Source organism: Carassius auratus, linkage group LG45M (genome assembly GCF_003368295.1).
Source record: "Carassius auratus strain Wakin linkage group LG45M, ASM336829v1, whole genome shotgun sequence".
Classification (NCBI taxonomy): Eukaryota; Metazoa; Chordata; class Actinopteri; order Cypriniformes; family Cyprinidae; genus Carassius; species Carassius auratus.
In genome coordinates, this window is record NC_039299.1 from 1,671,103 (window position 1) to 1,681,809 (window position 10,707).

General features: G+C 34.2%; 1 protein-coding gene across 3 annotated transcripts in view; it reads right to left on the reverse strand.

Moving 5' to 3' along the window:
• LOC113068554 (gephyrin-like) overlaps nucleotides 1-10,707 on the reverse strand; it is a 1,122,288-nt gene that overhangs the window by 936,507 nt on the left and 175,074 nt on the right. The window lies entirely within an intron of this gene.

Genomic DNA, 10,707 nt, shown 5'->3' on the forward strand with positions numbered 1-10,707 from the left:
TAACATTTAAATGTAGTAAAATTACTTTTTAACATAAATGTAATATTTTGTCACCAGAAGTTTGTAAACTGACTGGGATGCACATTTAGTTAAAACAAAAGTTTTTAAATATTGCATATTTTATTATAAGACTTAAATATATGTAGTAAAAGTACATTTTAATGGACAGTATTTTTTTTTGTTATTAAATATAAAAAAAACTAAACATCAAACGATTGTAAATTTACTAGGATGCATGTTTAGATTTAGCATCTATTTGTTTCTGTATTATTATTATTATTTAGAATTAAAATATATTTATAAGAAATTTTAGCAAATGTGGAAAAATTGCACAATGTATTTTGTATGCATAAATGCATATTAAAATAAATATATTAAAATATTATACATTTACTAGGATACACATTAGTTTTAACTTTTGCTTTCTCTGGATTATTTTTATTAATTTATTATTTGTAAGCCATTATCTCAATAATATTATTAATACATTAATGTAACAACAATTTAGAAGTACCAAATCCTGTAATATAAAATTTTATTTATACAATTTTGCTAAAAATAATATTCCTTAATTGTTTTTATTCTAAAAGCAAAATTGTAATCAGTATAGTCATAAAATATAAAACAAAATAGATACATATATTATAATTGTAGCTACTTGAGATTTGTTTTAAAAAAATATTATTACTAATTATTATAAAATATATACAAACATCAAAATGAATATTTATTATAATTTATTAATTAAAATAAATTAATACTTATTGATAAGGTTTATAATATTTAGTACACTTAAAAATAAAACCTTGAACATTAAAAGATTGTAAATTAACTAGAAGCACTTTTAGTTTTAGCTATTATTTTCTACAAATTCATTATTTTTCTATATTTATATATATGTATCAAATACAATGCCAATATTATGCTGTACAGGAAAGAAAAGCAAATTAATATTAATTTACAAGGAAATATATTGTCTCACATGAAACGGATACATGTTTTAACCTGTCCGAGTTCACATGAATGGGACTCATTTTTGGTAAGTTATGAGGAAGAGAGATGTGGCACATGATGGAAACAGACACACGGTTTCACTACATGCTTTTCTTTTAACTAATCTACCAGAAACTTGTTTTTGTGGCTTTTCCTGTATGTTCTGCCTGTTGTTGTCAATACTTATGAGAACTGCAGCACATTTTTCCTCTTTAAAAAAAGCATGAATCTGTCTCCAGCGTCTGTTTAGTTTGCGTTTAACATTGAAATGTACAAAATGTAAATGACACAGCTGCTGGAAGACTTTCATGCTACACATACAAGTAAAAAAAAGCTTGCATTTTCAGTAGAAACAAAAAACTGCAAGTACATATTAAAACAAGTTTTATTGGCACTATGAAACAGGTTTGCAAAGCAGTGTTTTATTTGCTCATGTTGTTTACAGCAGCACTGTATTGCTACAAAACATCAATATTGCGAATCATAGATCAGCATGCATTTGTGTTGTTTAACATGAAGGGTGTTCAATACAAACAATACAAGAAAGGTCCGCACGTCCACGTAGCAGCACATAATTCTGAATGAAGCCGTCACTGCTGCACAAATCTGTGCTGGACATAAATAGTTGAGGTTACGGGCAGACGTTTCCAAAAGCGGTGCTTCGCTATGACCAAAGTCCTGCAAGTTCAGATCAGTTTTTAAAACGAATGAAGAACGTGGCGCTGGCGTGTTCAGGAGAAGCTCATGACAGTCCTGCCCATGATCTGAATGTCATCGAAGGGGAACAAGGCCAAAATCTGCAAAAGCAAAAGGAGAAACTGTGACCACATCATCCCATTTCTAATGCAACGATTACTGTACAGAGCATATGCATTTACTGTATGCTGCTTTACCGTCAACACGGCACACACACAATACAATAAAACAAGTTTCAATTAAATAAATAAAAAACCTTGTTGAAAGGTATTGGTTGCACAATAATAAACAAAGGTTAACGATCACTAATAATCAAAAACAATATTAACAGCATCAGTATTATTTATATACTATTATAGTATTTATTATTACTATTTTTTTAATAGCTTATTTGTATATATTTTTTCCATTTAATTTATTAAGAAATATATATTATAAAAATATACATATTTTTGTTATTTCATATTTTTAATCATATCATTTTATGATTATTCAAGTAATCAATATATTAAATTATACATCGTAATATATTTAAAATTGATTTAATATTTATTTTAATTATAATGATTATAAAATGATCATGAAAAGTGTGATTTATAAAAATAATAAAATAAAAATAAAATTGGTGTTACAATATATTGCTGTAATATATATATATACACACACACTATTTACAAATATTTATATACATATTTTTGTATTTCATATTTTTTATATTAATATATTATTATATTAAATTATACATGTAATATTTAAAATTATGTATTTTATTATATAATTATTTTAATACACATATAACTTAATATATTGATTATTTTAATGATCATAAAGTTATCATAAAAATGATTAAAGAAAATATAAATAAAATTGGTTTTAAAAATACATTTAAATATATATATTTTAAAATAAATAATATATAGTATGAATAATATTGTAATAATTACATATATATATATATATATATATATATATGTAATTATTACAATATTATTCATACTATATATTATTTATTTTAAAATATATATATTTAAATGTATTTTTAAAACCAATTTTATATATATAATTACATTAAAAAATATTGTATATTATTTCATTATTATTTTTGATTAAATCACAGCATTTTATGATCATTAAAATAATGTTTCAATAGTTTTAGTTCTAATTAACGGTACAGAGTTGGCGGAGACTGAAAGAGGCACAGTGATGTCGATGTCCTTACATCATCGTTGCCGTCGGCCAGATCCAGAGCTGTCTCGTCCTCCATGTTTCTGATCATCTTGTCGGCTCCGGCCTGACACAGGAGGTTAGCGATGGTGGCGTCCTGTCGGCCCACGGCCAGATGCAGCGCGGTGCATCCGTTAAACATAGCCGCGTCTACATTGGCTCCTTTATTGAGCAGCATGTTCACCGCCGGCGCGTCGTGCAGCTCCACTGCCACGTGTAACGCCGTCTTCCCGCTCGTCCCCTCCTGAATGAGGAAATCAGACGGAGGTTAGGTCACAAGACTGAAGGCTTTGACTTTCACACATCAGAATCCACCTCGAGGAGCTCACCTGGAGGTTCAGATCCACCCCGTTCTTCAACAGCAGACGCATCAGACGATGATGCTTGCGCAGCGTGGCCACATGGAGACACGTGAGCCCTGCACAGTGAAGATCAGACGCAATATTTAATCCCTCAAATCATATACAACATCACAATATCAACTCTCAAATACTGAAATCGCTTTTGAATGGGAACCCCTTTTTGGACTCTCCTTTTGACTCTTTATCTGATTTTGTTGCATTTAAATATTTTGCATGATAAAATAGCACTGAATGTTAGATTTTGTGAAGAAGGGACAAAGGTAACAAGCTTTTTAGCTGAAAAAAAAAAATGCAAACATTTTTTTTCTCTTTGCTTTTTTATATCCACATGGTAAGTTCAATGCTAAAAAAGTAAACTAAAAAAATCAAATGCATGACCTAAAACGAGTAACATAGATTACCTTATTAACTACAGTGTTGATGATGTAATCTGTAATCAGTAACGGACTACAGTTTGTGAGTAATCTAGCCACTCGCTGTCATGCTGACACAAAGAGAAAGCCGAACGATGGTGATGTTATGAAACGCCGATACTGGAAGCTCATGACAAAATGGAAAAACTCCAGGGCACTTTTTTTGCTGCCAACTTCCTTGTTCTGACACAACTGTTTCTGTTCACTAAAAAAACCTCATGATCCAGTCAGAACCAACGCAAGTGAAGGAACCAGCATCACAGAAGTGTGACCGCACTTCTCAGTACGATTCTTTCACATATACACAACAGACAAACATGAAAATAGCTGTTGGGCTATAATGCATGATCACTTTCTCTCTCTCTCACCTCTCCAGTTCTGTGCTTCCAGCACGCAGGAGAGTTTGCTGGGCGAGGCGTTGTGGATCATCTCATTGGCACAATCCCAGAATCCCTGCTCACACGCCACATGGAGAGGGGTGTTTCCATCCTGGTCCTGGAGCTCCAGCGAGACCCTCTTTTTTACAAGACCCTTCACTACGGAGGGCAGGTTCAGATACGTGGCCAGATGCAACGGCGTCTGTAGACAGCAGAGTTAAAGAAGCACATGAAGTACATGAAACTACAACAGATTGAGCTGATGCTGGACATTACAGGGTTTCTTTAAGTAATGAAAAAATAGTAACAGCCATTATGTCTAATGTTTTATAGATATTTTGAGATTGATTAATTAAACCATGCACATCTGATGGCAATAGATAGGTGCGTTGGAGACAAAGACCAACCAGGTCAAAAACTAACAAGCAAAAAAATAATCCATCTATGCAAAAAATATCAAAATGTTTATTTATTGACAGGTTTAAAAAAATCCTGATGAAGGTCATGCAATCCAAACATAGTCAATAAATAAAAAAATAATATTTTTTATGTGTTATTTGTTTTGTTTTGACATTTTTTGCATAGTGCAAGGGATTTGTTTCTTTTTTACATATTTTTTTTAAATATTTAAATGTATATTACATAGTTACAGGTGTGTGAGTGTGTGTGTGTGTGTATATATATATATATTTTTTTTTGTTTGTTTGTTTTACAAATATTTATATGTACACAATTTTATGATGATTTAAATAATGAATAAATTATATAAAATAACAATAATATATTTTAAATTGTGATAATTCTATTATATAATTATTTTAATACACATACAACTTAATATATTTATTATTTTGTTGATCATAAAGTGTGATTTATAAATAAAAAATACATTAAATACTAATTTTTTATTTTTTTTAAATAAAATCACAATATTTTATGATCATTAAAATAATATAAGTATAACATTTTAGATATGTAAATTTTACCTTTATTTATTATTAAATCTGTCAGAGGGTACATGTGAACCAAAATGTTTTTTTTGTTTTTTTTTAGCAACCGGATATGTCGGCTTATGTGTAGCATGGGGACGGTCCCCATGTCTCAAAATGCAAAGATTACAACCCCAATGCTCCAGGCCATCATGCTCGATCTGACAGTTAGCAAGAGCGCTGAAGAATGGCATTCATCCTCCAACCCTTTTGACCGAATGACATCAAGGACAGTAAGAACTGAGGTTTCATTTATTCCTAAGAAGAGGGACCATGCACAGGTTTACTCAATCTGGGAGTTAAACACTAACCGTGTCAAAAGGAAACATGCGAGTAATATGTCCGATGGCCTGGCTTTAGTTGATGACGTGGTTTTTGGTAAAGTGCAGCAGCATCAGTATTACTCACAGCTTTAAATGCTGAGTGTCAGATTAGTGCTGCTGTGTTTCCTTCAGGCCTTTAAGACCACCTGACGTCCTCTCATATCAAAAAACCAAACATGAAATGGTGTTTGCAACCCAATTTTGGGTTTTGGATATATATATACAGGATATATCAGTAAATGTGGAGAAAAACCATGTGATTTTTATTGGATGCAGGGCTTTTCCTTTTCAGAAAAGAAGAGCAAGTGATTACATTTGATCTAGAAATACAATCAGCAATTGACTGTAATCTAAAACTAGACGAATGAATCAATGCATCAATCGAGATCCCACCCAATGCATTAATACCATTCGTGATTTAAATATTTTAAAGCAGAGCCAAACTCCAAAACACTTACAGTATTTTCCCATTCAAATGAGATTTGGATCATTTCAATGGCATTTCCAAGGCTGGAAATCACAATTTTAACCCTTTGATGCATGCATTTTTTAATAAGGAAAACCCTTTAATGATTCTATTCTTGCTTTACAGTAAAAGGAAACATGTTCTTTCCCCAAAAATGGTGCATTGTGATGTGAAAGCAACACATTAGCCCATCAGTCCAGCAATAGTCATTCCAGCGGTGCATCACCACTTTCCACAGTGAATCTGTGAGTAATCACAATAATGTTACATCACACCTGAAATGGTTAAAACAGCTTTATTCATTGATATTGGTTTCCATGACTGTGAAGCACTTCCTTCTACCAAAATGCCAAGAAAAAGTCAATAAAGGGTTCATTCTGCTCTTTGCTCTAACTATAGCAATCATACTTCTAGACTGCGAAGGGCATTTCCTCAGAAAGCCCCTCGTCTGCGGTCACCAGATAAACCCCGAATTTCAAAATAACAATTGAAACAGAAGCTGTCAAATGAGTGTAATATCCCCCCCTCCCCTCATTCTGTGATACGAGCTCAGGGAGTTCCCCTCAAAGGGGAAACAAAAATAACCAAACTCATCCATACTAGATTTCCCTTCAACCCTTTTTCTGTTCCTTCAGGCTCTTATTCATGAAACACGAGCAGAAACCTCCACTGAATGCGACAAATCTGACATTCTTAAAGAGATACCTGATATAAGTTGTTCTGAATATCCATCAGCTCTGGAGAAAACAGGTCTATCAACTGACGTGCAAAGCATTCCTCTTCGTGGATGACGGCCAGATGGAGAATCCTAGAAAACACAGACACAAAAAACAAAAGAAGTTGTTGAGTAAATGCCAGTTAAACGCGGGTTAAAAGCTGAAGCAAGAGTCAACGGTAAAGGGAAGGAACTATCAAGCAAACCGCAGTCTAAAAGCAGCACATTTCACAATGTGTGATGGAAAAATAGGGCGAATGATACTGAGAAACACGCCACATGAAAAGTGCATGTCAATGACAGACGCATTCAGCCATTGCGCAACACTGGAACTTTTGTGCATTATAAAAGCATTGCTATTCAAATGATAAAACCCGTCGGATGGAGCTGCTTTGGATACTAAAACCCTACAAAAATGATAACGCTGCTGATTTCAACGCAGATGAGATGCGAAGACGAACGAAGTGAGGGATTTGTAGTTGAGTGAATCTCAAGAAAACCAATCCAAACAGCAACAACAACAAAAAAAGAGAGATTGCATTATGCATAACACATAATCAACACTTTATTTTCTTTATGCAAAATATCCTTTTTGGCTAACATAAGACCTAGGCATGTTTTAGTTGCTAGTTGCACGAAACAAATCCATTGGTTTCTCAGCTCTCAGATGTTTCTGAGTCACAAACACAACCAGTAAATGATGCATGCAGGAACATAAATTAATGCACGCTCATTATCTTTTTTTCCCCGTCCTCCTGCTGCCGTGTTTCCTCGCAGGTGTGTGACTTCTCGGCTACTTTCCCCACATGCGATAACCTAGACTTCACTTTTACAGTAAGCCAGAAGGAAGCAGGTAGAAGCGAGTGGTTTCAGCATGTAAATAATGTGAGAGCAACTTCAGTGTCATCACATCTTATTGTGGTAAATCCATCGTGATTCATATTTGCTTCGCCGCATATGAAATCAACAGGTTCAGTTCACCTAAAAAGGAGCATTCGGTCAACATTTATTCCACCTTGTGACCTGGTTTCGGAAAACACCAAAGGAGAGATTTTGAAGAGCGTTAATGCTGCTCTTTTCCCATATAATGAAAGTGGATGGGGACTGGGGCTGTACTGTACAATGCATATGACAAATAAAGTCCATATGACTTATGCACAATATTTTGAAAGTCTTCTAATGGCTAGCCAAAATTTAGCTTTCTAAATTAATCTACCACTTATTTAGCCTAAAGAGGACTTATATTATTAGGTTAATAGATACACTGCCAATGCATAGCTGTGTAACACTACGCCTTCATCATATCCAATGACCTTCACTAATTATTAACATTGGAAGAAAAAAACATTTCAAGGTTGTTTTATAATGTTTGTTGGTGCAATGTAAGGATTCCCAAGGCTTTGGCATTTTTATGATTTCATTATTAGCTTTTCATAACCACCCTACAGTTTGCGAAACTATTAGAATGTGATTTTTAATGCATTTTATGATATCGATAACCAAAAATGAATCTATCTATTTTTTTTCTTCTTAAAACAACAATATGGTACACAATAATCCCATTCAAGTCTATGCGATAAACAGGTTAGGTTACAAGTAATCAGACTACATTTGGCTACAATTCATAATTAATCTATCTAGCAGAAATGAAGACCTTAATTCAGATATTATTTTAATTTCATTTATATCGGCCTCATTTATTAGGCTTCACTATTAAAGCATGCACTATGCAGTACAAAAACCTGGAATTTATTAAAAATGATTCATATTTGGGTGTCGTCATTTTGGATTATTCAAAAACTACTCCTCAAAAAATTCCTCAGTATATTTTTCATTGTTGTATATGACTGTCTGTAATTATAAAACTGATATTAAACCTGTACAATGGGATACTACTCGCTCTTCCAGACTGTCCGGGGATTTCATTTAGCCAATGGAATTTCTTCATAAGCAAGTTCTTTACTCTGATGACATTCAGGGAAAGACAAAGGAGGTTTTTTTTCTTGCAACAAAGGCAGACCAGAGGTAAACTTTATCAGGTCGCTTTGATTCAAGAAGAATCAAAAAACAAGACGTTTTTTAAAATCACAGCCGTATTTCATCCTGGTTTGTCAGTGTGAAAACCGATGCAGAAATGAAAACTGTGTGTACGTGTCCACTTGTGCGGTGTTTTTGAACATATATACACGTTACAGGTTAAACCACGATCTGGTGTAAAGGTCAACACTTGCATAAACAGGTTTGTGACGTGCTTCTGGGCTAAATGGGAATTAAAAGCACATGAATGCGTGTTTATAACAAAAGCTTTGCACTCTCCAAAAAGCTGGTATCAGAATGTGCTTTCTGACCCAACGAGGGGGAATTCCACTGATGTCTGCATACTTCTGCTTTCTTCTTCTCATGCGCCATAAACGGCAGATCCAGTTTCTAGATGTCTGTTAACTGACTGTAGTGTTAAAAACAGAAAACAGTCTGCTACTGTAATCAAAACTTCATCGCTTACACTAGAATGTGTGACTCGGCAAACTAAACAGACTGTTAAATGAATCACCTTTGAATTTTTGTGTTGTATTTTTGTCTACCAATAGAGTTTAACTTTTTACACCGATGGCTGGATTCCCAATGACGTCCTGTGCTCGCTGTTTGACTACATAAACATTTAATGCCTTGCAAAACAAAGAGTTGAACAAACTGCATTAGTCTCTGTTCCACCGAACCATTGCCTTTGCATTTTAAGATGCAAAAAATATATATATATATATTTTTTTTTTGGTCAATAATGCATGCAAGGGAGTGTAGTTGGCCCTTAAATAACACTAAAAGCAGCTGTTAACTGAAACATCCTGTTGACTTGTTATGACTTAAACATTTAATTTAAAAAATGTTTAGGGTGCAGACCTGCTTAATTTACACCTCTTGACCTTGCACCTAAATCATTGCAATATTTTGGATTAAAATTAAAGCAACAAAGTACAAATATATGTGCAGCCCAGTTGGGATTTACTATATTTCCAATACACGACCTAAAGTGATTATCTGCTTTAATAAAAACATTAGAGTACACTATTTTCAGTTAAAAGTTCATTCATTTCCATTACTCCGCTAAAGATATAGTCCCTGTTCTTAAGGAGCGTTTGCAATGCAATTAAAATATTGATCAAATGGGGGCTACAGTAAAATGAACAACATGGATTTCACTTAACTTTTTCACGTAATAACGATTTCAGCTCTAATTAACAAAACAGTTGTTCCCCGAATCACTGTGCAGCGCCCAAACTATTATAAGACAGGGACAGATGGCACTTAAAAATTGCATTTCAAAACTTTTTTGAGTTAACGTGTCTCTAATATATAAAAATGCATTTTCATCTTTTATCATGTAGAAACCTTTTTCTAAAAACCAATGATGCATACAGAAAGTGTAGTAAGTTGAATGATAAATATACCCGCGGCGCGCAGCGCGCCGACCTCGCTTCCTAAACCACGTTAATTAAAATGACAAAACCGCACTATTTAGACATCAAAACACACTTGATCTGCACTCAGGTGATGCATGGGAACTTATCAATGAAAGGGGATTTTTATAAACGTACGTGTCTCCATCCTCTTGTAACAGTTGTTAGGAAATTCACTTCCTCTTCGGTGTATTCACAGTCCGTCGCGCTTTCACATTCAGAAATGCGGCATTGCTCGATTATATCCCCCAAACTGTCCACATTTAGCGATGAAGAGACGTAAGCAGAGTCCAGTCGCTCGTCTGTAACGCAGGCTTTTTCCTTTTCCTGAGATCTGTCCGAGCTCGCGTCCTGTTCCCTGGAAATCGATTTGTACGAGTCGATTCCGGAGTCAATCCGACTCTCGTCGAAGTCGAGTTTGCCTTGTTTCTCGCCCCGCTTTGCGCCATTTGGAAGCTTTGATGCTTAGGGCTACAGTCCGGAAAATATAAACGTAGCGATGTAAAAAACGTAAAATCACCGTGACATTATGACACCAGAGACATTCGCTTTTTTTTCTCATCCCCCGCGATGACTCCGCTTCCAAACTTCACAATGGCTTTTTAACGTCAAGTCTGTGGTTTCAGGTTGAGTTCAAGTTTGCCATCCAGGACTCTGTGTAAGTTAATGAAACCGCTGTGAGTGTGCAAGCAGT